General features: G+C 39.5%; 1 long non-coding RNA gene across 1 annotated transcript in view; it reads right to left on the bottom strand.

The window, feature by feature from the left end:
- Positions 1-1,131: 1,131 nt before the first annotated feature.
- The window catches only part of LOC142751126 (uncharacterized), a 129,304-nt gene continuing 113,901 nt past the window's right edge, over positions 1,132-16,534 (bottom strand). Inside the window, exon 4 of the long non-coding RNA XR_012882716.1 lies at positions 1,132-1,207. This is a non-coding gene — a long non-coding RNA (uncharacterized LOC142751126). The remainder of the gene's footprint in view (positions 1,208-16,534) is intronic.

Genomic DNA, 16,534 nt, shown 5'->3' with positions numbered 1-16,534 from the left:
GCCATTTTATGTAATTCTCGCCACGTTTCTAAAAATTGGGAGACTGGTGTGAATTATAGTGGAAATTTTACTCTGTGGCCAGGGGCATAACAGAGTACAGACATGTCTCGTGCCAGGCCCTGTACCACCCCTCCCATGTTTGGATATTAAAATAAAATAAAGGAAAACAAATGAAAAAAATATGTACTCACCTCACTCCTCTGCTCCTTCCCAGAATCTTCTCAGGCTCCTACATCAGGAGTATTCAAGGTACTGAAGCAGTACATAGCATCCTGAAGCTGGACATTGTGTGCTGCGTTCCTGCGTTGCATTTAACCTCCTGACGCGGTCTATTGTGGGAGCCTGAGTCAATCGGGGCTGAGAAATGGAGCAATGAGGTGAGTACACTTTTTTTTATCATATGTCCAATCAGGGGGGCGGGAAGGGATAGGGCCCTCAATTGTGGCGCATGGCCATCAGAAATATGTGAAAGATTTATTAGGAGGTGTGCGTCTCTTAATAAATCTGTCGCAACTTACTCCAGCTGAGCAGAAAGGTAAGGCTGGAGTATGAAACGCTAGTCTTAGTAAATCTGACCGATAATCATTTGTTATTAGAAAAGTGAATGGGTCCTCTGCACAGATAGAACATAAGCGGTGTGTTTAGATTTGTACCTTTGTTTATCTAGCAATTTCCACCACCAGGATGCCTAAGAAGAACGTTGCAGCAGCTACCATGATTATACATGTCCATGTGGGGGATATTGTCCCCCTTGGACACCAGAGATGATAGTTATAGAAGGTAGAAAAGTTCATGCAGATTAAAGAAATTTTTCCCATTCAAGACTTGAATGTATGGATTATTACGAGCTTATCTTTTGCTTTTATTATACTTATTTTTGTTTCTGCCCTCTATTTTTGTAAAGCTACACATTTATAAAATCAGACAGATGAGTATTTATTTTCATTGTTGCTAGACATGACAAACCTTTGTGTGTGACTTATGCTCTATATATGAAGAAAGATCATTTGTATTAGTCATTGGAAGGAAAAGTAATATATGACAATGAATATCCATGTATATTACACAAAGATAATTAATATATTTACTAACATTACATTAATTTAAAAGCATAACATAAGGTAAAATGGTATAAAAAGGAACACTTTAACTTGCCCATGTTTACAGATTTTATGTGATGGGGTCTTTCATCTTCTTGCAAGAACGTCTGTCAAGAGAAGTATGTATATATCACAAAGAAAGAAGAACACCATGTTATATGCAGTTCAATGATTTTGTAATTATACACAAAAAACACATGAAAAAGTATAAATAGAGATAAAAATTGAAATGTGTGTGTGTCTATTCCACTGAAGTCATATTCAATTTCTCTAGAAAGAACTATAATTGTAGAATGGGTTTCCTTTATCCAGAATGTTTTGAATTTGAAAAAACATGTTGGAAATTTCTGCCCGATTGTGCTATGAACCATGACACTGTCGTTTTGTACTAGGTGTGAAGACCATAGATGTCGAGAGCTTAGCTGTCAAGTCTTTTTGCATGATATCAAAGAGGTTTTCCAATGTTTGGTGCGGAATGGGATCAAAACCTGACAGAAGTAAAAAGAAAAGAAACTAGTAATATATTTGTCATACAAATTCTACTGATGTCCCAGGCCACTATTCCCCATTGGCCTTGTGTATTCACTAGGCTTTAGTAATTTTGTACTTGGTAACGTATAGTCAAGTGATGTCATATTACTATGGATGCAACGCTGCTTAGGCCTAGTGAATTGATAGCCAAGTGGAGGCAGGAACTGAGGGATATGATAGGAATTCAAACACTAAGGGTCAGTTCACACGTTGCATAAATACTGCGGTTTTTCCGCAATGGAATTCGTAAATACTGAGTGACAAAAACTATCAGAAATTGACCTGCTGTGCAGAATTTTATTCCCCAGCATGTCAATTGTATTTACGTAAACACTGCTTATTTGTTGCGGGTTTTCCCCATTTAATTCAATGGAGAGGTAAAACCCGCTACAAATAGTAGTTGTTGCATTCTTGCGGCGGGTTCGCAGCGATTCCGCCGCAAGAAAAACAAAACTGTGCAAAAAAATAAAAATAAATAAACTTATACTTACCCAGGAGGCTGTGTTTCTTCCCCCAGGCCGGCCTCCCGAGATGACGTTTCATCCCATGTGACCGCTGCAGACAAGCACAAGCTGTAGTCACATGGGATGGAACATCATCCCAGGAGGCCGGCCTGGATGACGTCAGAGGGCCAGCCTTCTGGGATTATGCTTCATCCCATGTGACCGCCGCTGCAGCCAATCACAGGCTGCAGCGGTCTCCTGGGATGAAACGTCATCCCAGGAGGCCGGCCTGCTAGCAGTTAAGTGCTGCAGTTTCCTGCAGTGGACATTCCAAGCGAAAAGCTGCACTGAATTCCCTGTGGCGCACAGGGTGGATACGCTGCATGCTTTTACGCAGTGTATCCGCACCGTGTGAACTCAGCCTTAGTATGTTGGAGGGTGGAAGCCCTCAAGCCTTGAAAAACCCCATTAATATCAAAGTGCAACTATAGAAACCTAAAAGAAAATTCTGTAAATGTTTTATTATAAAAAGAATATAAATCATTAATATTGTCGTAGGTTGTGCCGCCCACATGTACTATGTCAACATGTCAGAGTGGAACAATGCACTTCAGTCTTTCCCGGATGCATCTGCTGGGAAAATGCTGATGGCTTTATCCATAATATCATCATGTACTGTATGCTTTCTGGAGAGGAAAGAATCAAGTTTATTCTAATCATTTATTTATAAACTACTACCATTATTCTCACGGTTTATTACCAGAAGCAGAGCTCATATAAAAAATAACATTAAAAAAAATAGCCGTATGTTCAGGTAGTCAGAAGTAAACAGAGATACAGATGAAGAAGAGAACTTGGGATTCAGAAATGTGGGGTATTTATGTTCATCTACAAAGAGAAGCAGCTACATTGTTTTAATGCTAGGTTGTGTTCAGTAGTTACAGAGGAAATCTTAGTGTCTGCTATTCAGATGTTATCAGACAAAACAGGTTGGGAGGTCATGTACTGCAAATGTACAGAAACCTATTTGTTCATCTATTTTTCTAAACTGCAAAACCTGAAAATAAAAATGCTTTCATGGAGATTTGCTGCCTACACATTTACAAGTCTATAGGTAAACCAGTTCTCGAGACAACCTAAGTATGGCTTCAATAATATTTAATCAATAATACAATTGATCAAAAATATTTATTTGATTGATGTCAGATTAATAGCACCATGCCATACCCCTGCCAATAAAAATGAATCACAAATTCATAAAACACAAATAAAAATAATAGCAAGACTAAATGGTTCAAAATCAATTCATGCATAAAAATAATTGGAAACAGTCCTTTTGGTCAGAAGACAAGAAAATAAATCATGGAGTCGCCATTGGTGCATTAATATAAGAAATATCTGCAGAATCTCACAAAAAATAAAATAGGACAGGTTGTGCCCTATATATCAGTGATGGCGTTCCAGCCATCTAGTGCTAAATTGCAACTACCTACTGCTAGAACCACACGCAATTAATTCAATATTTTTGACGCTGGAGCTGGTATAACTATACAAGTTGTGTATGTGAGTTGTTGGGGTTTGAGGACCAGCCAGTGCCATTTGGGAATTTGTTAGTGAGCTGCCCACTATCTGTTTTCAGATGCTTTTGCTTCCCACTGTTTCTTTAGCAACCGACTACAAACCATCAGTTAACTTTTAAAACCACATGGAGTATTTTTTTTTTACATTTTATATGTTCCATGGTGCTGGTTTTCTTCTTGTTGTCCTACATTAAACTTTGCAAACAGAGTTTAGTCATGAGCTGTGTACCCCTGTGTATAGGCAATTTGTTAGAGGCATCATTATTTAGCACCACTTTCATGAAACCAGTGAACTCCTTTAAACCCCTAACAGTCACTTTAAAATTGGAAAAACCCTCGGGTAAATGTACCTTTTTTTTTTTACTGTAAATTTGGAAGTTATGCCTCAAGTAAATATACTTGGTGCATAACTCAGGTGCCTTAAGTGCATTTTAACCCTTTGACGTAACTCATTTTAGCCTTAAATAGACGCTAACTTTTCAAACAATGTTTTCAAATTTAATAGTATACCTGATATCTATAAACTTTGTTATTATATAACTGCTAATTGTCCATGCAAATTCTGTGTCAAGTTACTGCTAGTAGGTGTCTCCAGTCCTGTTATCTGCTGTCCAGCCCCTGTTAAGCAAAAGTAGGAGACGGACTGCAGCCTGCCATGGACGTCCATGGAGATGTCCATGGAGAGGGGAGGGGAGAGCAGGAGTACAGTCAGAGACACAGACATGCTGCCTATAGAAATCTATCAAGAGGGGAGGGAGCGCAGGAGGGGATAGCAGAAGCAAAGAGAGACACTGACATGCTGCCCATACAAGTCTATAGAAAGGGCAGGGGAGCAGGAGCAGAGAGAGAGACACAGACACTGCTGCCCATAAAAGTGTATGGAAAGGGGAGGGAGGGGGAGCAAGAGGAGAGAGCAGGAGCAGAGATAGAGACACAGACACGCTGCCCATAGAAGTCTATAGAGAGGGCAGGAGGAGCAGAGAGAGACACAGACACTGCTGCTCATAGAAGTCTATGCAGAGGGGAGGGGAGCAGGAAGAGGGAACAGAGAAAGAGAGACACAGATGCTGTTTCCCATAGAAGTCTATGAAGAGGGAGGGGGAGCAGAAGTAGGGAGGTGGAGCAGATAGAAGACACAGACACTGCTAGATAGTGTCATAGATAGAGATAGAGAATAGGAGAATCCTGCTCTCCTATGTGTGCAATGTATAGCCATGCGGTGCTGCAACCAATAGAGTAGGAACCCCCTTATCGGAGGTCGCCGTGAAGTGGAAAATGGGCTTATACAATTTGATCAAAATGTTAACTGAGAACCTCATGTTCATGTTCATTAATTAATATTGTGGATGTGCGGTTCTTGTTTCTCTTCTTCAACCAGCAGTGTATAGAAGACATGAAGGCTGTTAGGCTTCATCCACTAGCGCAAAGAAAACTGAGAATTAGAGATAGAGCCTGCAGAGGGGAAAACTGCTAAACAATGCAGAATACAAGTCATATAATTGCAAGAAATAGTGTTTTTCCTCATGTACACATATATGACGGCTTATACTGAAAAGTCACATGAAAAGTTAGTTATGCTTTAAAGACCAGCTATTCTGGAATTTAGCTTTAGTACTTTTTTATAGGGTTTACTATGAGGGAAGAATAACATACTCATCTTAAAGTACAGATTTGTATTCATTTAAAAGAAAATTCTAACATAAAAACTGTTTAACCCCTTAAGGACGCAGCCTAGTTTTGGCCTTAAGGCTCAGAGCCCATTTTTCAAATCTGACATATTTCACTTTATGTGGTAATAACGTGGGAATGCTTAAACCTACCCAAGCGATTCTGAGACAGTTTTCTCGTGACACATTGGGCTTCATGTTCGTGGTAAAAATTGGTCGATATATTCAGTGTTTATTGGTGAAACATTGCAAAATTTAGAGAAAATTTTGAAAAAATTGCATTTTTCAGAATTTAAATGCATCTGCTTATAAAACAGACGGTTATACCACCCACAATAGTCACTAGTTCACATTTCCCATATGTCTACTTTAGATTGGCATCGTTTTTTGAACATTCTTTTATTTTTCTTGGACGTTACAAGGCTTAGAACCTAAACAGCAATTTCTCATATTTTTAAGAAAATGTCAAATGCCTTTTATTTAAGGTACCTGTTCAGTTCTGAAGTGGCTTTGAGGGGCCTATGTATTAGAAACCCTGATAAAACACCCCATTTTAAAAACTAGACCCCTCAAAGTATTCAAAACAGCATTTAGAAAGTTTTTTAACCAATTCAGTCATTTCACAGGAATTAAAGCAAAGTGGAGGTGAACTTTGCAAATTTCATTTTTCTTGCGGAATTTCAATTTTATTCATTTTTTTTTCTGTAACAGAGAAGCTTTTACCAGAGAAACACTACTAAATATGTATTGTCCAGATTCTGCAGTTTTTAGAAATGTCCCACATGTGGCCCTACTGCGCTCGTGGACTAAAACACAAGCCCTAGAAGCAAAGAAGCACCTAGTGCATTTTGAGTCCTCTTTTTTATTAGAATATATTTTAGGCAGCATGCCAGGTTTGAAGAGGTGTTGAGGTGCCAAAACAGTAGGAATCCCCCAATAGTGACCCCATTTTGGAAACTACAACCCTCAAGAAATTCATTTATGGTTGTTGTTACCATTTTGACCGCACAGTTTTTTCACAGCACGTATTTGAATTGGGCTGTGAAATGAAAAAAATGTCATTTTTTCCAAATAAATGTCATTTGTGATCAAAATTTCTTATTTTCACAGGGAACAAAATACCCCATTTGGTTGCCCAATTTGTCCTTAGTGTGGCAATACCCCATTTGTGGTGATAAACTGCCGTTTGGGCCCATGGGAGGGCTCAGAAGGAAAGGAGCGCTATATGTTTGTTGGAGTCCAGATTTTGCTGGATTGGTTTTCGGGTGCCATGTCGCATTTGCAGAGCCTCAGGGGTATCAAAGCAATGGAAACCCACCAAAAGTGACCCCATTTTGGAAACTACACCCCTCAAGGAATTCATTCATGGTTGTTGTTAGCATTTTGAGCACACAGTTTTTTCACAGCACCTATTTCAATTGGGCTGTGACATTAAAAAAATTACATTTTTTCCAATAAGATGTAATTTTTTATCAAAATTTCTTATTTTCACAGGGAACAAAATGCTCAATTTGGTTGCCCAATTTGTCCTTAGTGTGGCAATACCCCATTTGTGGTGATAAACTGCCGTTTGGGCCCATGGGAGGGCTCAGAAGGAAAGGAGCGCTGTGTGTTCTTTGGAGTCCAGATTTTGCTGGATTGGTTTTCGGCTGCCATGTCGCATTTTCAGAGCCCCAGAGATATGAAAGCAATGGAAACCCACCAGAAGTGACCCCATTTTGGAAACTACACCCCTCAAGGAATTCATTTATGGGTAATGTGACCATTTAGACCCCATAGTTTCTTCACAGAACTTATTTGAATTGGGCTGGGAATTAAAAAAATATATATTTTTTCCAATAATATGTCATTTTAGCTCAAAAATTCTTATTTTCACAAGAAATAAAATACTCCATTTTGTTGCCCAATTTGTCCTGAGTGCGGCAATACCCCATTTGTGGTGATAAACAGCCGTTTGGGCCCATGGGAGGGCTCAGAAGGAAAGGAGCGCTGTGTTCTTTGGAGTCCAGATTTTGCTGGATTGGTTTTCGGGTGGCATGTCGCATTTGCAGAGCCCCAGAGCTATCAAAGCAATAGAAACCAATCACAAATGACCCCATTTTGGAAACTACACCCCTCAAGGAATTCATTTATGGGTGTTGTGACTATTTTGACCCCATAGTTTTTTCACAGAACTAATTTGAATTGGGCTGGGAATGAAAACAAAATTATTTTTTTCAAATAATATGTAGTTTTGGCTGAAAATTTCTTATTTTCACAAGAAATAAAATACCCCATTCTGTTGCGCAATTTGTTCTGAGTGCCGCAATACCCCATTTTTGGTGATAAACTGCCGTTTGGGCCCATGGGAGGGCTCAGAAGGAAAGGACCACCATTTGGCCTACTGGGGATTTTCTAGTGCGAAGTCATGTATGCAGAAGCCCCTGAGGTACCAGTACAGTTGAAACCCGCAAGAAGTGACCCCGTTTTAAAAACTACACCCTTAAGGCATTCATCTAGAGGTGTAGTGAGCATTTTGACCGGAGACCTACACCCCATAAACTGTAATGTGGGTTCTCCCGGGTATGGCAATACCCTACATGTGGCTGTTATCAGCTGCCTGGACACACAGCAGGGCCCAGAGGGGAAAGACGAGGGGGGATAAGCTGTGCGGAGTGCATCAGGGTAAGTAAAATTGGGGTAAATTATAAACCAAGGGATGTATGATAAATTTTAAAACACTCTTTCATACAGAGCTCTGGTTATTCGGGACACGTATCACATTGATATATTGTGTCATCCCTTATCGCCCTCTTATAGCAGACTTTGCACCTCTTTTGACTTTTTCCCTTCTTGCCAGTTTGGGGAACTTCTCCTGGAAAGTGTTGCCCTGGTACGATGCGTGTGGCCCCGCTTCCAGAAGTACTGGGTGCCCCCCCTTCTTGGTCCCTAAAGATTAGGTTCTTGATAATCACCTCTTGAAATTCCAGGAAAGTTCCCGTCTGGCCTGCACATCGACGTAGCACGTACGCATTGTACAAAGCCATCTGTATGATGTGCACGGCCAGCTTCTTATACCACACCGCATGGCGCTGTAGGGCTTCAGGGCTTGATCTTACAAGTCCATCCCTCCCATGTACCTATTGTAGTCCAGGATGCAGTCTGGTTTGGGGGTGGCCTTTCCTTCATATATCCTAAATCTGTAGGTATACCCTGATGCACTCTCGCAGCTTATACATCTTCACGCCATACCTTGCCCTCTTACCCGGCAGGTACTCGCGGAATTGACCCCTCCCTTTAAAATGTACCAGGGACTCATCAATAGAAATACACTTCTCGGGGTGTATGCTGGGGAAAACCGGGCACTGGAACGGTCTAATAGGGGTCTCCGTTTATACAAACGGTCAAAACTGGGGTCATCTCGGGGTGGGCACGGCTCATTATCAGTATAATGTAAGAAGCGAAGTATTGCCTCATTTATTTATTTTTTTAGGTTCCAGTTCAGTTCTGAAGTTGCTTTGAGGGGTTCATATATTAGAAACCCCTATGAAATACCCCATTTTAGAAACTAGAACCCTCAAAGTATTCACAACAGCATTTAGAAAGTTTATGAACCCTTTAGGTGTTTCACAAAAGTTTAGAGCAAAGTAGAGGTGAAATTTAAATTATTTTTTTTGTCAGAAAATCCTCTTTATACCATTTTTTTTATAACACAAAAGGATTTATCAGTGAAACGCAACTTAATACTTATTGCCCAGATTCTGCAGTTTTTAGAAATATCCCACATGTGGCCCTAGTGCGGTAATGGACTGAAGCACCGGCCTCCGAAGCAAAGGAGCACCTAGTGGATTTTGAGGCCTCTTTTTTATTAGGCACCATGTCCGGTTTGAAGAGGTCTTGTGGTGCCAAAAAATTGGGAACCCCCCAAAAGTGACCCCAATTTGGAAACTAGACCCCTTGAGGAATCCATTGTAGTTTTCTTGGGGTGCATGCGGCTTTTTGATCAGTTTTTATTCTATTTTTAGGTGGCGTGGTGACTAAAAAACAGCAATTCTACTATTGTTTTTTTATTCTTTTTTTTTTACAGCGTTCACCGTGCGCTATAAATAAAATATTCACTTTATTCTGCGGGGCGATACGATTACGGCGATACCATATGTTTATAGTTTTTTTTTATGTCTTATGGCGTTTGCACAATAAAATAAGTTTTGTAAACAATCATTCACTTTGTGTGTTACCTTATTCTAAGAGCCATAACGTTTTTATTTTTCAATCAATCAAGCCGTGCGAGGACTTATTTTTTGCGTAACGAACTGTAGTTTCAATCATTACCATTTTTCGGTACATGCGACTTTTTGATCTCTTTTTATTCCATTTTTTGGGAGGTGAAGTGACCAAAGAATTGTGATTGTGGTACGGTTTATTATTATTTTATTTTACGGCGTTCATCGTGCGGGATAAATAACGAAATAGTTTTGTAGTTCAGGACGTTACGGACGCGGCGATACCAATTATGTATAGTTTATTTGTTTGTTTATATATTTTTATTAATAATAAAGGACTGATAAGGGAAAAGGGGGGATTTTTACTTTTATTACTTTTAAATGTTTTATTTTCTTATTTTTACACATCTTTTTTTAACTTTTTTTTTACTGTATTACTTTGTCCCACTAGGGGACTTGAGGGCAGGAGGCCCTGATCGCTATTCTAATACACTGCACTACATGCGTAGTGCAGTGTATTAGAACTGTCAGCTACTCACTGACAGCAAGCATAGTGGGTCCTGACGTTGTCAGGACCCACTAGGCTTCCGTCTATGGCATAGCCGGACGCCATTGTCTGGTGTCCGGTTGCCATAGTCACCATCGCCGGCCGCTATCGCGTAGCAGGCCGGCGATGGCAGCTTAACGCCTAAAAAGCCGCGATCTCTATAGAACGCGGCTTTTAAGGGGTTAATCAGCGGGGACACAGCGATCGGTCCCCGCTGTAGGAGCTGTGACAGCTGCTGAACAAGACAGCAGCGTCACAGCTCCTGTATGTGTCGGGAGGACGGCCGAAACGGCCGTTACTCCCGTGACGTACTATTACGTCATGGAGCGCGAACGATACAGCTACCATGACGTAATAGTACGTCAAGGAGCGGGAAGGGGTTAAGGGAAAATAATTTTTCTTTTTTAATTTCTTTAAAACCACAGAGGTGCATGGCAGGTGGGCCAACACAGTTTAGTGAAAATGTGCGCTAAAAACCTTATAAATATAGTAAATCTAGCAGTAATACATTGAATCCTCTTTATGAACAGCTTATTTAGGGGCTTTAGGACGAAGCATCTTTTTTCATTTTTTAAACTTTGAATTCTGAGAGCCATAAGTTTTTTATTTGTCTGTCAAGTTAACTGTATGAGGGCTTGTTTTTTTTGTGGGACGAATCATATTTTGTAATACAGCCATTTTTGGGTACATTTAGATTGATTAACTTTTATAAAAAAAAAAAATTGGGCAGAATAGAAAAAAAAGGTGTATTTCGTCATTGCTTTTTTGCCTTTGAAATTTACATCATTCACCGTGCAGCATAAATAACCAGTTACTTTTATTCTACGGGTCAGTACAACTATGGCAATACTAAAAATTTATATTTTTCTTTGTTTTACTACTTTTGCGCAGTAATAGCAAATTTGATGGAATTTTTTTTCTAACATTCATGACTTTCTAATTTTTTGTAGATGTAGCTGTATGTGGGCTTGTTTTTTGGCAGTACAAGTCATATATTTTAATAGAATCAATGATTAATTGTAATTTCTTTTTTTGAGGGAAATGGGTTAAAAAAAAAAGCAATTACACTTGTTTTTACGGCGTTTACTGTGCGATAAGAAAAAGTATTTTTGTTTTCATTTTAGTTATTTTATTAAATTAAAATGTTATTTTAATAAATTAAACATCTTTTATTAAATATCTTCTTTTTAGCCCCCCTAGGCGACTTTACCATGTAATTGTTAGATCAATCATGCAATATACTGCAATACTTATGTTTTCAGTGTATTGCCTTTCTCTGTTCTCTATAATTAAGCCCTGCCTCTGGCAAGGCATAAAAATAGAGCAGACATGGAGCCTACATCTTCAATAGACCTCCAGCTGCCATGGCAACCAATCGCACCCCGCGATCAGGAGAGAGTGGTAGCCACCTCTTTCGGACTAGCTACTCAAATGCCACAGTCACTATTGATCGCGGCATCAGAGGGGTATGGTGCAGATTCAGTTTCTCTGTACCTATACAGCGAATAATGCTAAGTGGTTAAACTCTATATAATTATTTTTTAAGTCTCCCTAAGTGATGTCAAAATGCTATCTTTTGATCTCTTCTTTAATGCTCTGGTATACTTAGTATACCAAAGCATTATTGCCTGTCAGTGTAAAACTGACAGGCAACCTGTCAGATCGTGCCTTTGGCAGGCCTGGGGGCCTTTATCAGGCCTCCTTGCTCTTATAGCAACAATTGGGACCCCGCGATCGCATTGTGGTTGTGCCTATGGGGAAACAGAGGGAGCCCACTCTCTCTTTTAAACTCCTTAGATGCCAAGGTCAATATTGACCGTGGCTTCTAAGTAGGGCAAAAAATCCGGGATCGGAAATATCTCCGATACTGGCGGTTTCAGCGGGATGGCGGCTATATTGTATCTGTACATCGGGGTGCAAGAAGTAAGTCCTCACATTGATGCACAGCTAAAATAGTAAAAATATTAAATATATGCATATATCTTAGTGCGTGCAGTGTGCTTCTGCATCTTTGTGCTTGTTTGTTCTGCATTGCAGTCAAAGCAGATTTGCACCTGTCCATTTATTTCACTTTGTTAGCATGTGCTGACTAACTTTGTATTTTGTATTGTCCTTAGCGGGTGGTGACTGCCTCCATCTTGGTCGTGCACTTCTCTCACCTGCCTAAGGCTGTTTTTAATTAGTATGGAATAAAACTGACCTGAGTACATTTTGTAGGCCTAGGCCCAAAAGAGAGAGGTGAGTCTCATGTTGTACAGGTATAATGTTTCGTTTAGGAACCCCTCTGTATGTTGTGGCAGATGGGCCCACTTAATTTGATCAAAATGTACGCTAAGAACCTCACATTTCTAAATATAGTAAATATAGAAGTAATGCAATTTAAAATATTAAACATATTAAAGTTTGCATATATCTTATGCTGCTGCTTCATCTTTGTGTTTGTTTGTTTGTTCTGCATTGCAGTCACAGCAGATTAACACCTGCCCATGTATTTCTCTTTGTTAGGAGGTGCTGACTTTTTTATGCAGGATATTTTCATTGCAATTATAATTCTCAGTAAAGCTCATAGTGACTACTGCAAATGAGTTCTTATTATTCTGAGCTATAGGCATATAATACTTTTTCTTTATTCATTTTGGTTTCCAATTTTTACATAAAAATGTTCTCCGCCTTGTGGGAACAGTTTGGGGAAGGTCCTTTTCTGTTCCAGCATGACTGTGCCCCAGTGCACAAGTTCCATGAAGGCATGGTTGGGTGTGTATGATGTGGAAGAATTTGAGTGGCCTGCACTGAGCCCATCGAACACCTTTGGGATGAACTAGAACGGAGATTACAAGCCAGGCCCTCTCATCCAACATCAGTGTCTGACCTCACAAATTCTCTTCTGAATGAATGGGTAAAAATTCCCACCAACACACTCCAAAATCTTGTAGAAAGCCTTCCCAGAAGAATGGAAGCTGTTTTATCTGCAAAGGGGGGACCAACTCCATATTAATTCCTATAGATTTAGAATGGAATGTCATAAAAGCTCCTGTCCCATATAGTTTATGTTGTTCTGGTCTGTGCTAGGCCCCTGTAGTACATAGTAACAGCAGGCAAACTGAACAGACAGCCGTGTGGTCCTTTCTAGGTCCCTAGGGCTGACTGCAGAGGGATTCCCCGTCTTCGGTCAGCTTCTCTAAGATCAGGAGCTGTTCGTTACAGCTCCTGCTTAGAGGATGAGCGCTCACAGGAGCACTCATCAGCCTCTTCTTCGCCTCGCCTTCGCCAAAAGACGTCGCTGTAGACGAAGCACCCGCACCGCCTGCCATCAAAAGACGGTGGGCGGTCATTAAGGGATTAAGGTAATTTAGCTTTATAGTTGTCTTAAAAAATACATTGGTTTAGTTTCACGGAGCGTTTCTAATATTATTATCTACAAACATACATACAATATTAATCAATCTAAAATGTGTTAATTTGTTACATTTTCAAGCTGTCAGACAAGACAAAAATTATCTCCTAGAAATTTGCAGAAAATTTGGCTCACTCAGACAGAAAGAAATCAAAAAGTGATGGGAAACAGTGTCCCATTTTTTTCCCTCACTGAATTTGTTAATTAAATTCTATGTAAATGAAAATGACTAACTCCTTTATATCATATTGATATTCATAGCAAGGCTCCAAAGACCCTGCTAATTCTTTCTTTTCAGATATAAAGCTTAATGTCAAGCAGATAATGTGTGTATATATTGCCACAGTTCATGTTAGTGTTGTTCTTTGCATATATACTGCTTATTTCCCAAAAGTGCTATCAATTGAATTTGTGCTTATGAAATGATGAAGAGAAACTTGGAAGCTTATCATGAGAAAAGTGCGCCTGTCATCTAAAGCGATTGTTACTTTATTGTAAATCACTTCAGAATTACATGTGTTCTCTTGATGTATTGGACTTTTAAAATGTCTTTCCAAACAAATATAGAATTTAAAAGGAATAACTTCTTATTATAGAACAAATAGAGTAGATAATGCCAGTACAGTTATCCTACTAATGCATCCCAATTTTCTGTATATCAGCACAGAGCATAGCCAAATAGAAACACAATATGTAGATCAATACATTAAAAAGCACTGTTCATATTGATGTGTTAATGCACCATTAAGCTTTTTGTGTAGTTTAAAAGAAAATTAGATTTCTGACTCAGTGAGCTCATGGGTAAGGCTGGGTTCACATTTGTGTTAGTGTTTCCATTGTTCTTCTCCGTCAGAGGAGCAAAACAATGAAGATAGCTGAAGTGCCGGTTCCGTTGTATGACGGACACCATCGGCACTCGACGGAACCCATTGACTTTAATGGGTTTAGTCGGATTTCCGTCAGGGTGTCTGTGGTTTTATTTTCACCTCGATCTGTGATGGAGGACCCTAACAGAGCCTTCAACGCAGATGTGAACAGGCCCTAAAACTTATTTTTCAATAAATGTGTTTATTTGTATTATACTTTGTAAATATACTATGCAAACATAGTACAGTTTCTCAAAGTATTGTTACCAATTGCTTATTCTATAAATCAGTTATGGTTTCCATAATTGTACATAAATTATTTTACACACCATAGAACATACCATGTAATGTGGTTCCCTGGTTCGCCCTTTAACAAAGAACCGAATTGCAGAACAAATGAATGTTGAACATATAGATTTTACTAAACGCGACTGATATTACAGTGGCACACAAAGCATATGGTTACTCTCTTTTTGGGGCACAGTAAGCTTAATGGTTACAACACATGAAGTGGCACAGTCTCTTATATGTTACGAAATGTCTAAGAGATAAAATGCTTAACCAACTAGGAATATATCCTTTTACAGGAGCCAATACAACCCCCACATACAACTCCCACATCCCAATAGTGCACAAAGCCTGAATAGTTCCCCGGCAAACAGAATCCTCTCATTCCTTTAACACCAACATCACACTCCATCCTGATTTCCACCTACTGCCCCTTAAAGTACAGAGAATCTGACCGAATGTCTCCTCTCCCTTCCATAACACATGACCCTGCATCTTTCATTCACTGGCCGGAGGCAGTGGATGTTACCAGGAACCCCCCCCCCCCTTCACACACGCCTGTGCAACTAGAGAGCCCTCCCCCTCCTGCACTGGACAGTGCGCAGTCAGAGCTATCCTTTTGCTGATTGGTGGAGTGCCTGTCAGTTGACAGGCTTTCTACCAATCAGAGCTTCTGCTCTTACCTGCCAGCTGTAGCAGCTGCTCAGAGCAGTGGCATGAGGTATATTATCCCTATCTCTCCCTCGGGCTGTGTAGTGCAGAGAGTGTACTGTGCATTGGCGGCTTGGAAAAAGAAGAGAGCGCCCATTGGGACACAATGTTTAGTCCATGAAGTTATCCCATAGATGCATTCCAATGGACTAATATGTGGGCAAAATATTTATTTTTGTATGATATAGCACTGATATAAGAAAGGTATGTGAGCAGAATTTCGAATACGTGTATGTTAGACAACTTGGTTATTTCCTATTCTACAAATAAATAGATTACACAAACAAAAATTGGAAAACTCCTTTAAAGGTATAGTTTCTCTTTTACATTCCTCGGTGGTAAACTCTATCAGTAAATGTTCTACAGAGGACGCTGGGGACTGTTGGGTACTGGAATAGATAAGCTTGTTGATCGCTGTACACAGAGTACACAGCATATAGTAGATACTTAATTATTACAATACAAGAAGATGTGTCTACTCAGTGATTCATCCCTCCATTTGAATGTACTTATTAATGTTGGCATGTAAGACCATTCCCATTAACTAGTTAAGGCGCAACAACATAAGTCATTATGACGCTATTCTCAGTCAGCATGGAGGTGCTCTGCAACTAATCAAAAATCCTGATAAATAATTCTAGTAATTTTAAAAGTCTAAATAACATCTTGGAGCTTTGCATGCAAAAACATACAGATCCACTTCCATTGTAAAGTGTTAAAGGAATTTAGAAGAGATACTGAAGATGTATTGGCCTTAGTTCTGTGCAGAGCGAGCCTTAATTCAGACATACATCGTTTCATGTCCTTTCACAGCATTTTTATTGGGTTCAAGTTCAGGAATTTAAAGTCTTTGCCCAACTTCACAACCAATTTTTTTTTTCTATTTATTGCTTCAATGCATCTACGTTCAAAAGTGAAACAGCTTTGCAGAAAGTCGTCATTAAAAATGTCCCATTGTTTTTGTGGCTATAGCTGTTATATAGATTTATGCATCTCCATGGTAACAGACAACAAACAAACCCTGTGTAGTTCAATCCTGTAGTCAGAATCTTCAACAAATCCACAGCGAATCTGCATTTGTCACATAAGCATTTTTCTCTGGATCTGCCAGGGTGAAATATGTGAAAAAAATGTTTGCAACATATGGGCAACAAATGGGCATAATATTAATTTGAAAATCCGCAGCATTCCCTAAAATCCCCACA

Source organism: Rhinoderma darwinii, chromosome 3, assembly GCF_050947455.1.
Source record: "Rhinoderma darwinii isolate aRhiDar2 chromosome 3, aRhiDar2.hap1, whole genome shotgun sequence".
In the NCBI taxonomy this organism is placed as follows: Eukaryota; Metazoa; Chordata; class Amphibia; order Anura; family Rhinodermatidae; genus Rhinoderma; species Rhinoderma darwinii.
Note: the sequence above shows the minus strand (reverse complement) of the source record. Positions and strands in the feature narration are given on the sequence as shown.